Below are 12,062 nucleotides of genomic sequence, written 5' to 3'. Positions count from 1 at the left end.
GCACAATTTGCATGTGAGAAGGTATACAACGTGTGAGGTGGCACAATTGATGTTAAAGTTGATTTTATATTGATTATTAGTTGTGGATGAAGTTACAGTATCCCCTTCAGTGACAAAATTGCATGTCCTGCAAATAGGTCTTCTACATTTGAAAAAGCCTTTTTCTCCAACATAGGTGTGTCCGGTCCACGGCGTCATCCTTACTTGTGGGATATTCTCTTCCCCAACAGGAAATGGCAAAGAGCCCAGCAAAGCTGGTCACATGATCCCTCCTAGGCTCCGCCTTCCCCAGTCATTCTCTTTGACGTTGCACAGGCAACATCTCCACGGAGATGGCTTAGAGTTTTTTTGGTGTTTAAATGTAGTTTTATTCTTCAATCAAGAGTTTGTTATTTTAAAATAGTGCTGGTATGTACTATTTACTCTGAAACAGAAAAGAGATGAAGATTTCTGTTTGTAAGAGGAAGATGATTTTAGCAACCGTTACTAAAATCGATGGCTGTTTCCACACAGGACTGTTGAGATGAAGTAACTTCAGTTGGGGGAAACAGTGGGCAGACTTTGCTGCTTGAGGTATGACACTTTTCTAACAAGACTTGGTAATGCTGGAAGCTGTCATTTTCCCTATGGGATCCGGTAAGCCATTTTCTTAGTTTAAATATAAGAATAAAGGGCTTCACAAGGGCTTTAAAGACTGGTAGACATTTTTCTGGGCTAAAACGATTACTTTATAAGCATATTTAATGGATTATAACTTTGAAGAGTTATTTTAATCTTGGGAATTGTATTAAAAAAACGGCAGGCACTGTATTGGACACCTTTTTCACTGGGGGCCTTTCCTAATCATAGGCAGAGTCTCATTTTCGCGCCACTAATGCGCAGTTGTTTTTGGAAAGCAAGGCATGCAGATGCATGTGTGAGGAGCTCAGATCCACTGAAAAAGCTTTTTGAAGGCGTCATTTGGTATCGTATTCCCCTCTGGGCTTGGTTGGGTCTCAGCAAAGCAGATACCAGGGACTGTATAGGGGTTAAATGTAAAAACTGCTCCGGTTCCGTTATTTTAAGAGTTAAAGCTTTCAAATTTGGTGTGCAATACTTTTAAGGCTTTAAGACACTGTGGTGAAATTTTGGTGAATTTTGAACAATTCCTTCATACTTTTTCACATATTCAGTAATAAAGTGTGTTCAGTTTAAAATTTAAAGTGACAGTAACGGTTTTATTTTAAAACGTTTTTTGTGCTTTGTTATCAAGTTTATGCCTATTAACATGTCTGAACCATCAGATAGACGATGTTCTGTATGTTCGGAAGCCAAGGTTCCTCTCCATTTAAATATATGTGATGAATGTGACAAGCAAAGTAGGGACAATGATGCCACTGATAATAATGTTGCCCAAAATGATTCCTTAAGTGAGGGGAGTAAGCATGGTACTGCATCATCTCCTTCTATGTCTACACCAGTCTTGCCCACTCAGGAGGTCCCTAGTTCATCTAGTGCGCCAATCCTCCTTACTATGCAACAATTAACGGCTGTAATGGATAATTCTATTAAAAACATTTTAGCCAAAATGCCCACTTATCAGCGAAAGCGCGACTGCTCTGTTTTAGATACTGAAGAGCATGGGGACGCTGATGATAATGGTTCTGACATGCCCTTACACCAGTCTGAAGGGGCCAGGGAGGTTTTGTCTGAGGGAGAAATTTCAGATTCAGGAAAAATTTCTCAACAAGCTGAACCTGACGTTATTACATTCAAATTTAAATTGGAACATCTCCGCGCTCTGCTTAAGGAGGTGTTATCTACTCTGGATGATTGTGACAATTTGGTCATTCCAGAGAAATTATGTAAGATGGACAAGTTCCTAGAGGTCCCGGTGCCCCCCGAAGCTTTTCCTATACCCAAGCGGGTGGCGGACATTGTAAATAAAGAATGGGAAAGGCCCGGCATACCTTTTGTCCCTCCCCCTATATTTAAGAAATTATTTCCTATGGTCGACCCCAGGAAGGACTTATGGCAGACAGTCCCCAAGGTCGAGGGGGCGGTTTCTACTCTAAACAAACGCACTACTATCCCTATAGAAGATAGTTGTGCTTTCAAAGATCCTATGGATAAAAAATTAGAGGGTTTGCTTAAAAAGATGTTTGTTCAGCAAGGTTACCTTCTACAACCAATTTCTTGCATTGTTCCTGTCACTACAGCAGCGTGTTTCTGGTTCGAAGAACTAGAAAAGTCGCTCAATAAAGAATCTTCTTATGAGGAGGTTATGGACAGAGTTCAAGCACTTAAATTGGCTAACTCTTTTACCTTAGACGCCACTTTGCAATTAGCTAGATTAGCGGCGAAAAATTCAGGTTTTGCTATTGTGGCGCGCAGAGTGCTTTGGCTAAAGTCTTGGTCAGCGGATGTGTCCTCCAAGAACAAATTGCTTAACATCCCTTTCAAGGGGAAAACGCTGTTTGGCCCTGACTTGAAAGAGATTATTTCAGACATCACTGGGGGAAAGGGCCACGCCCTTCCTCAGGATAGGTCTTTTAAGGCTAAAAATAAACCAAATTTTCGTCCCTTTCGCAGAAACGGACCAGCCTCAAATTCTACATCCTCTAAGCAAGAGGGTAATACTTCTCAAACCAAGCCAGCCTGGAGACCGATGCAAGGCTGGAACAAAGGTAAGCAGGCCAAGAAGCCTGCTCCCGCTACTAAGACAGCATGAGATGTTGGCCCCCGATCCGGGACCGGATCTGGTGGGGGGCAGACTCTCTCTCTTCGCTCAGGCTTGGGCAAGAGATGTTCAGGATCCTTGGGCGCTAGAAATAGTTTCTCAAGGTTATCTCCTGGAATTCAAGGAACTGCCCCCAAGGGGAAGGTTCCACAGGTCTCAATTGTCTTCAGACCAAATAAAAAGACAGGCATTCTTACATTGTGTAGAAGACCTGTTAAAAATGGGAGTGATTCATCCTGTTCCATTAGGAGAACAAGGGATGGGGTTTTACTCCAATCTGTTCATAGTTCCCAAAAAAGAGGGAACATTCAGACCAATTTTGGATCTCAAGATCCTAAACATATTTCTCAGGGTTCCATCGTTCAAAATGGAAACCATTCGGACAATTCTTCCTACCATCCAGGAAGGTCATTTCATGACCACGGTGGATTTAAAGGATGCGTATCTACATATTCCTATCCACAAGGAACATCATCGGTTCCTAAGGTTCGCCTTTCTGGACAAGCATTACCAGTTTGTGGCACTTCCATTCGGATTAGCCACTGCTCCAAGAATTTTCACAAAGGTACTAGGGTCCCTTCTAGCGGTGCTAAGGCCAAGGGGCATTGCAGTAGTACCTTACTTGGACGACATACTGATTCAAGCGTCGTCTCTACCACAAGCAAAGGCTCATACGGACATTGTCCTAGCCTTTCTCAGATCTCACGGGTGGAAAGTGAACGTAGAAAAAAGTTCTCTATTCCCGTCAACAAGAGTTCCCTTCTTGGGAACAATAATAGACTCCTTAGAAATGAAGATTTTTCTGACAGAGGCCAGAAAATCAAAACTTCTAAGCTCTTGTGAAGTACTTCATTCTGTTCTTCTTCCTTCCATAGCGCAGTGCATGGAAGTAATAGGTTTGATGGTTGCGGCAATGGACATAGTTCCTTTTGCGCGAATTCATCTAAGACCATTACAACTGTGCATGCTCAGACAGTGGAATGGGGATTATACAGACTTGTCTCCGACGATCCAAGTAGATCAGAGGACCAGAGATTCACTCCGTTGGTGGCTGACCCTGGACAACTTGTCACAAGGGATGAGCTTCCGCAGACCAGAGTGGGTCATTGTCACGACCGACGCCAGTCTGGTGGGCTGGGGCGCGGTCTGGGAACCCCTGAAAGCTCAGGGTCTATGGTCTCGGGAAGAATCTCTTCTCCCGATAAACATTCTGGAACTGAGAGCGATATTCAATGCTCTCAAGGCTGGGCCTCAACTAGCAAAGGCCAAATTCATAAGGTTTCAATCAGACAACATGACGACTGTTGCATATATCAACCATCAGGGGGGAACAAGGAGTTTCCTGGCGATGGAAGAAGTGACCAAAATAATTCAATGGGCGGAGTCGTCAGACATTTCATCCGGGGGAGTGGGAACTCCATCCGGAAATCTTTGCACAAATAATTCAATTATGGGGCATTCCAGACATGGATCTGATGGCGTCTCGTCAGAACTTCAAGGTTCCTTGCTACGGGTCCAGATCCAGGGATCCCAAGGCGACTCTAGTAGATGCACTAGTAGCGCCCTGGACCTTCAACCTAGCTTATGTATTCCCACCGTTTCCTCTCATTCCCAGGCTGGTAGCCAGGATCAATCAGGAGAGGGCTTCGGTGATCTTGATAGCTCCTGCGTGGCCACGCAGAACTTGGTATGCAGACCTGGTGAATATGTCATCGGCTCCACCATGGAAGCTACCTTTGAGACAGGACCTTCTTGTTCAAGGTCCGTTCGAACATCCGAATCTGGCCTCACTCCAACTGTCTGCTTGGAGATTGAACGCTTGATTTTATCAAAGCGTGGGTTCTCAGATTCTGTCATTGATACTCTTATTCAGGCTAGAAAGCCTGTAACTAGAAAAATTTACCATAAAATATGGAAAAAATATATCTGTTGGTGCGAATCTAAAGAATTCCCATGGAACAAGATAAAAATTACTAAGATTCTATCCTTTCTACAAGAGGGTTTGGAGAAAGGATTATCTGCAAGTTCTTTGAAGGGACAGATTTCTGCTTTATCTGTTTTACTTCACAAAAAGCTGGCGGCTGTGCCAGATGTTCAAGCTTTTGTTCAGGCTCTGGTTAGAATCAAGCCTGTCTACAAACCTTTGACTCCTCCTTGGAGTCTCAATTTAGTTCTTTCAGTTCTTCAAGGGGTTCCGTTTGAACCCTTACATTCCGTAGATATTAAGTTATTATCTTGGAAAGTTTTGTTTTTGGTTGCAATTTCTTCTGCTAGAAGAGTTTCAGAGTTATCTGCTCTGCAGTGTTCTCCTCCTTATCTGGTGTTCCATGCAGATAAGGTGGTTTTGCGTACTAAACCTGGTTTTCTTCCGAAAGTTGTTTCTAACAAAAATATTAACCAGGAGATAGTTGTGCCTTCTTTGTGTCCGAATCCAGTTTCAAAGAAGGAACGTTTGTTGCACAATTTGGATGTTGTTCGTGCTCTAAAATTCTATTTAGAGGCTACAAAGGATTTCAGACAAACATCTTCCTTGTTTGTTGTTTATTCTGGTAAAAGGAGAGGTCAAAAGGCAACTTCTACTTCTCTCTCTTTTTGGCTTAAAAGCATCATCCGGTTGGCTTATGAGACTGCCGGACGGCAGCCTCCTGAAAGAATCACAGCTCACTCCACTAGGGCTGTGGCTTCCACATGGGCCTTCAAAAACGAGGCTTCTGTTGATCAGATATGTAAGGCAGCGACTTGGTCTTCACTGCACACTTTTACCAAATTTTACAAATTTGATACTTTTGCTTCTTCGGAGGCTATTTTTGGGAGAAAGGTTTTGCAAGCCGTGGTGCCTTCTATCTAGGTGACCTGATTTGCTCCCTCCCATCATCCGTGTCCTAAAGCTTTGGTATTGGTTCCCACAAGTAAGGATGACGCCGTGGACCGGACACACCTATGTTGGAGAAAACAGAATTTATGCTTACCTGATAAATTACTTTCTCCAACGGTGTGTCCGGTCCACGGCCCGCCCTGGTTTTTTTAATCAGGTCTGATGAATTATTTTCTCTAACTACAGTCACCACGGTATCATATGATTTCTCCTATGCATATTCCTCCTTTACGTCGGTCGAATGACTGGGGAAGGCGGAGCCTAGGAGGGATCATGTGACCAGCTTTGCTGGGCTCTTTGCCATTTCCTGTTGGGGAAGAGAATATCCCACAAGTAAGGATGACGCCGTGGACCGGACACACCGTTGGAGAAAGTAATTTATCAGGTAAGCATAAATTCTGTTTTTTCTTTTTTGTTGTAGCCAGTTTTTACTATTTTTTGACTTAATATCTGAAGGAGATAAGTAATTTGAAAGGGTCTTACCTTTTTTGGATATGAAATGACAGCCCTCTTTCATAATTTCCTTTAGTACAGGATCTGAATACAGTATTGGAATAGATTCCCTCACTATATTACAAATTGTATTGTACTCTAGGCTATAATTGGTAATGAATTTCGGTCTCTTGTCTGCTATTTGTTGACCACTTACAGCTTTGTTATACAGTAGTAGTTTGTCCCTGGGGATACCATCCACTGTGCGTTTAGCTTTAAGAAGTACCTCTTCTGTGTAGCCTCTATCTTTTAATCTTTGTAGTGCTAGATTAGCTTCTTGTTGGTAATCTCTCTCTGTAGAGCAGTTCCTCTTTATTCTTATTAATTCCCCTTTGGGAATGGCCTTAACCACGTGTCTAGGATGGCAAGAGTCATACTTTAAAATGGTGTTGCCTGCTGTAGGCTTTCTAAATAGAGTTGTGTTAAAATTATTCTGCTCTTCATCTACAAAAATTGTAAGGTCAAGAAAGTTGATACTAGTTGAACTATGCTCACTGGTAAAAATGATACCACACTTGTTAGTATTTAGATATTCAACAAATTTGTCTGCTTGTATAGAGTCTCCTTCAAAGATAAACAGAAGATCATCTATGTAACGAAAAAAAAGCAATCATTTGTTGCTTGAAGGGATTAACATCTCCAAAGACGTGGGACAGCTCCCACCAACCCATAAATAGGTTGGCATAGGAGGGGGCAAATTTGGCCCCCATAGCTGCCCCACGCCTTTGGAGAAAAAAATCCCCTCCAAACTTGAAAAAATTGTGAGTTAACAAATATTCTATAGCGTATGTCAAAAAGTAGTTGGTAGCTGAATCATAATTGCTGTAGTTTTCAAGGAAAAATTCAATAGCTGTTATACCTAGCCCATGTTGTATAGAGGTATATAGGGATGATACATCCACAGAAATTAATCTATAGGTAGATTTCCATTGAATATTATTAAGTTTTCTTAGCAATGCAGAGGTGTCCTGTATGTAACTAGGTACATTTTTGACTATTGGCTGTAGGAAGGAATCGATGAGTTCAGAAAGTGGTTCATTGAGAGAATTGATGCCCGCTATTATCGGCCTTCCGGGAGGAGATTTTAGGCTTTTATAGACTTTCGGGAAATAGTGAAATATGGGCACAACGGGAAAAGTAACCGTCAGTGCTTCTTGTCCAGTATCATTGATAATATTGTTGTATCTAGCATATTTCACTATTTCCACAAGTTCCCTGTTAAATTTGTTAGTTGGATTCTCTTTCAATTTTGTATACACCTCGGTGTCATTTAATTGCCTCATGGCTTCACTGATGTAGTATTTTCTATCTAGAACGACTACGTTCCCTCCCTTATCAGATTGCCTGATAATGAGGTCCTCATTATCTGTCAAGGATTTTAAGGCCTCTTTCTCTGCATAAGTCAAGTTGTTATTATATTTATGTCTGTATGTAGTTTTGTTCTTTATTTGCTTCATCTAGGGATCTTAGTTTATCCTCGACTGTTTTCTGAAAGATATCTAATATTTTAGGTCTTGTTTGTACTGGATAGAAGGAACTTTTGTTTTTAGGTGTTTCAAAGAAATATTTTCCCTACCCGGTAAGCCTGACTTGTCTCCAAAATGTTCTGTTTCTAATTTTTCCAAGTCATAGATACTACACCATTCTGAAAATTGTAAAGAATCTACTACCGCTTCACCTGTGTTGTCCTTATTCTCACTAGTAATATCTTGCTGTTCTTGGTCTAGATTTTCATTGGCAAAAAAATGTTTACGCAAAGTAATTTTGCGCACTAGTTTGTTAACATCTACTATGGTCTCAAAAACATTGAAATGACTAGTTGGAACATAATTAAGGCCCTTAGATAATACTGCAATTTCTGATTTACTTTAAAGGATAGATTAATAACATCAGAGTTCATGCATATTTCTTTTGAAAGTTCTGGGACCTCGTTGCATTGGTCCTGCACATTGCTCCCCTCTTGGTTTTGTTTGTTCCCAAATTGATGGTGTTGCTTGTTCCTCCCTTTTCCTCTTGACCCTCTATGGTTTTTTTCTTCCTGTTGCCAGTGCCAGATGCAATTCGTTTTTTGAGACCTGGGACATAGATTCTGGTTCAGATGTCACGCCTGTTGCTCTTAATACAGATAGTACATTAGTTTCTTCAGCATAGTCCCCATCTGAGGATTCAATTTCATATTCAGTGTCCGAAAAGGTTACTGTTTTGATTTTTTTGTCATTCTTTTTATTTTTATTATAGCTGCGAAAGTGTTTCGGTTTAGCTTTATCTTCCACACTCCATCTGTAAACTTGTTTTAATTCATAATCTTTTTTGTCACGTAGCATTTTTCATGATTTAAACTGCCACAATTCTTGCTTGAATGTATTCATATTCTTTTCAAACTGTGCATCATATTTTTTAAAATCAGCATCCCTTTGGTGTTCTTTAAGTTTTTCTTGAATATCTTTCAATTCTGTCAGCACGTCTCTCCTTTGCTGCTTCTTATACTCCATAAGGAGTTTAATTAGGGCAAACGAACATGCATCCAAAATATTATTCCATTTATTAATAAATTCCTGCTCATAAACCGTGAAAGAGGGAAACTTTTTAACTCTCAAACCCCTTGGTATGCGTTTTTCTTGCATATAAATTTGAAAAGCCTTTATATCTAAATCCAATTTAATATCTCTTTTGCGTAAAGCATCAATATCAAAGAACAAACTGTCCAAAGTATGTACAATATCATTATATGAATCACTAGTTTCATCTTCAAAATTTCCCAACACATATGATGACTCATTAGAATATTCCTTTATGCTCTATTGAAGTGTTTTACATCAAAGTGAAGAAAGTGAAAAACATTTATTTAAACTCTTGAGTTTGTGTTGTTTAAAATGTCCCAAATTTAGAGCTTATAATTCTGTTATTTAAATCCTTATATTTTAAGGCACCTCCTCTTCAGCCGTATGTACCGCCCACCTGCGGGTAACTAGCTCAGTAACACCCTGTAATGTATCATTATACACAGCACAAGATGGTGTCCGGGTGTTATGCTCAGACAGAGGCCTGCATGTACCGCCCACCTGCGGTTAACTAGCTCAGTACCACCCTGTAATGTATCATTACACACAGCACAAGATGGTGTCCGGTTGTTATGCTCAGACAGAGCCCTGTATGTACCGCCCACCTGCGGGTAACTAGCTCAATAACACCCTGTAATGTATCATTATGCACAGCACAAGATGGTGTCCGGTTGTTATGCTCAGACAGAGCCCTGTATGTACCGCCCACCTGCGGATAACTAGCTCAGTAGCACCCTGTAATGTATCATTATGCACAGCACAAGATGGTGTCCGGTTGTTATGCTCAGACAGAGCCCTGTATGTACCGCCCACCTGCGGGTAACTAGCTCAGTAACACCCTGTAATGTATCATTATGCACAGCACAAGATGGTGTCCGGTTGTTATGCTCAGACAGAGCCCTGTATGTACCGCCCACCTGCGGGTAACTAGCTCAGTAACACCCTGTAATGTATCATTATACATAGCACAAGATGGTGTCCGGGTGTTATACTCAGGCTGAGGCCTGTATGTACCGCCCACCTGCGGGTAACTAGCTCAGTAACACCCTGTAATGTATCATTATACACAGCACAAGATGGTGTCCGGGTGTTATACTCAGGCTGAGGCCTGTATGTACCGCCCACCTGCGGGTAACTAGCTCAGTAACACCCTGTAATGTATCATTATACACAGCACAAGATGGTGTCCGAGTGTTATACTCAGGCTGAGACCTTTATGTACCGCCCACCTGCGGGTAACTAGCTCAGTAACACCCTGTAATGTATCATTATACACAGCACAAGATGGTGTCCGAGTGATATAATCAGACAGAGCCCTGTATGTACCACCCACCTGCGGGTAACTAGCTCAGTAACACCCTGTAATGTATCATTATACACAGCACAAGATGGTGTCTGGGTTTTATACTCATGCTGAGCCCTGCATGTACCGCCCACCTGCGGGTAACTAGCTCAGTAACACCCTGTAATGTATCATTATACACAGCACAAGATGGTGTCCGGGTGTTATACTCAGGCTGAGGCCTGTATGTACCGCCCACCTGCGGGTAACTAGCTCAGTAACACCCTGTAATGTATCATTATACACAGCACAAGATGGTGTCTGAGTGTTATACTCAGACAAAGCCCTGTATGTACCGCCCACCTGCGGGTAACTAGCTCAGTAACACCCTGTAATGTATCATTATGCACAGCACAAGATGGTGTCCGGGTGTTATACTCAGGCTGAGCCCTGTATGTACCGCCCACCTGTGGGTAACTAGCTCAGTAACACCCTGTAATGTATCATTATACACAGCACAAGATGGTGTCCGGGTGTTATACTCAGGCTGAGGCCTGTATGTACCGCCCACCTGCGGGTAACTAGCTCAGTAACACCCTGTAATGTATCATTATACACAGCACAAGATGGTGTCCGGGTGTTATACTCAGGCTGAGGCCTGTATGTACTGCCCACCTGCGGGTAACTAGCTCAGTAACACCCTGTAATGTATCATTATACACAGCACAAGATGGTGTCCGGGTGTTATACTCAGGCTGAGCCCTGTATGTACCGCCCACCTGCGGGTAACTAGCTCAGTAACACCCTGTAATGTATCATTATGCACAGCACAAGATGGTGTCCGGGTGTTATGCTCAGACAGAGGCCTGCATGTACCGCCCACCTGCGGTTAACTAGCTCAGTAACACCCTGTAATGTATCATTATACACAGCACAAGATGGTGTCCGGTTGTTATGCTCAGACAGAGCCCTGTATGTACTGCCCACCTGCGGGTAACTAGCTCAGTAACACCCTGTAATGTATCATTATGCACAGCACAAGATGGTGTCCGGTTGTTATGGTCAGACAGAGCCCTGTATGTACCGCCCACCTGCGGGTAACTAGCTCAGTAGCACCCTGTAATGTATCATTATGCACAGCACAAGATGGTGTCCGGTTGTTATGGTCAGACAGAGCCCTGTATGTACCGCCCACCTGCGGGTAACTAGCTCAGTAACACCCTGTAATGTATCATTATACATAGCACAAGATGGTGTCCGGGTGTTATACTCAGGCTGAGGCCTGTATGTACTGCCCACCTGCTGGTAACTAGCTCAGTAACACCCTGTAATGTATCATTATACACAGCACAAGATGGTGTCCAGGTGTTATACTCAGGCTGAGCCCTGTATGTACCATCCACCTGCGAGTAAGTAGCTCAGTAACACCCTGTAATGTATTATTATACATAGCACAAGATGGTGTCCAGGTGTTATACTCAGGCTGAGCCCTGTATGTACCGCCCACCTGTGGGTAACTAGCTCAGTAACACCCTGTAATGTATCATTATACACAGCACAAGATGGTGTCCGGGTGTTATACTCAGGCTGAGCCCTGTATGTACCGCCCACCTGTGGGTAACTAGCTCAGTAACACCCTGTAATGTATCATTATACACAGCACAAGATGGTGTCTGGGTGTTAAACTCAGACAGAGCACTGTATGTACCTCGCACCTGCGGTTAACTAGCTCAGTACTACCCTGTAATGTATCATTACACACAGCACAAGATGGTGTCCGGTTGTTATGCTCAGACAGAGCCCTGTATGTACCGCCCACCTGCGGGTAACTAGCTCAATAACACCCTGTAATGTATCATTATGCACAGCACAAGATGGTGTCCGGTTGTTATGCTCAGACAGAGCCCTGTATGTACCGCCCACCTGCGGATAACTAGCTCAGTAGCACCCTGTAATGTATCATTATGCACAGCACAAGATGGTGTCCGGTTGTTATGCTCAGACAGAGCCCTGTATGTACCGCCCACCTGCGGGTAACTAGCTCAGTAACACCCTGTAATGTATCATTATACATAGCACAAGATGGTGTCCGGGTGTTATACTCAGGCTGAGGCCTGTATGTACCGCCCACCT

Source organism: Bombina bombina, chromosome 7 (genome assembly GCF_027579735.1).
Source record: "Bombina bombina isolate aBomBom1 chromosome 7, aBomBom1.pri, whole genome shotgun sequence".
Taxonomy (NCBI): domain Eukaryota; kingdom Metazoa; phylum Chordata; class Amphibia; order Anura; family Bombinatoridae; genus Bombina; species Bombina bombina.
The sequence above is the reverse complement of the archived record's forward strand: the minus strand, read 5'-3'. Positions refer to the sequence as shown.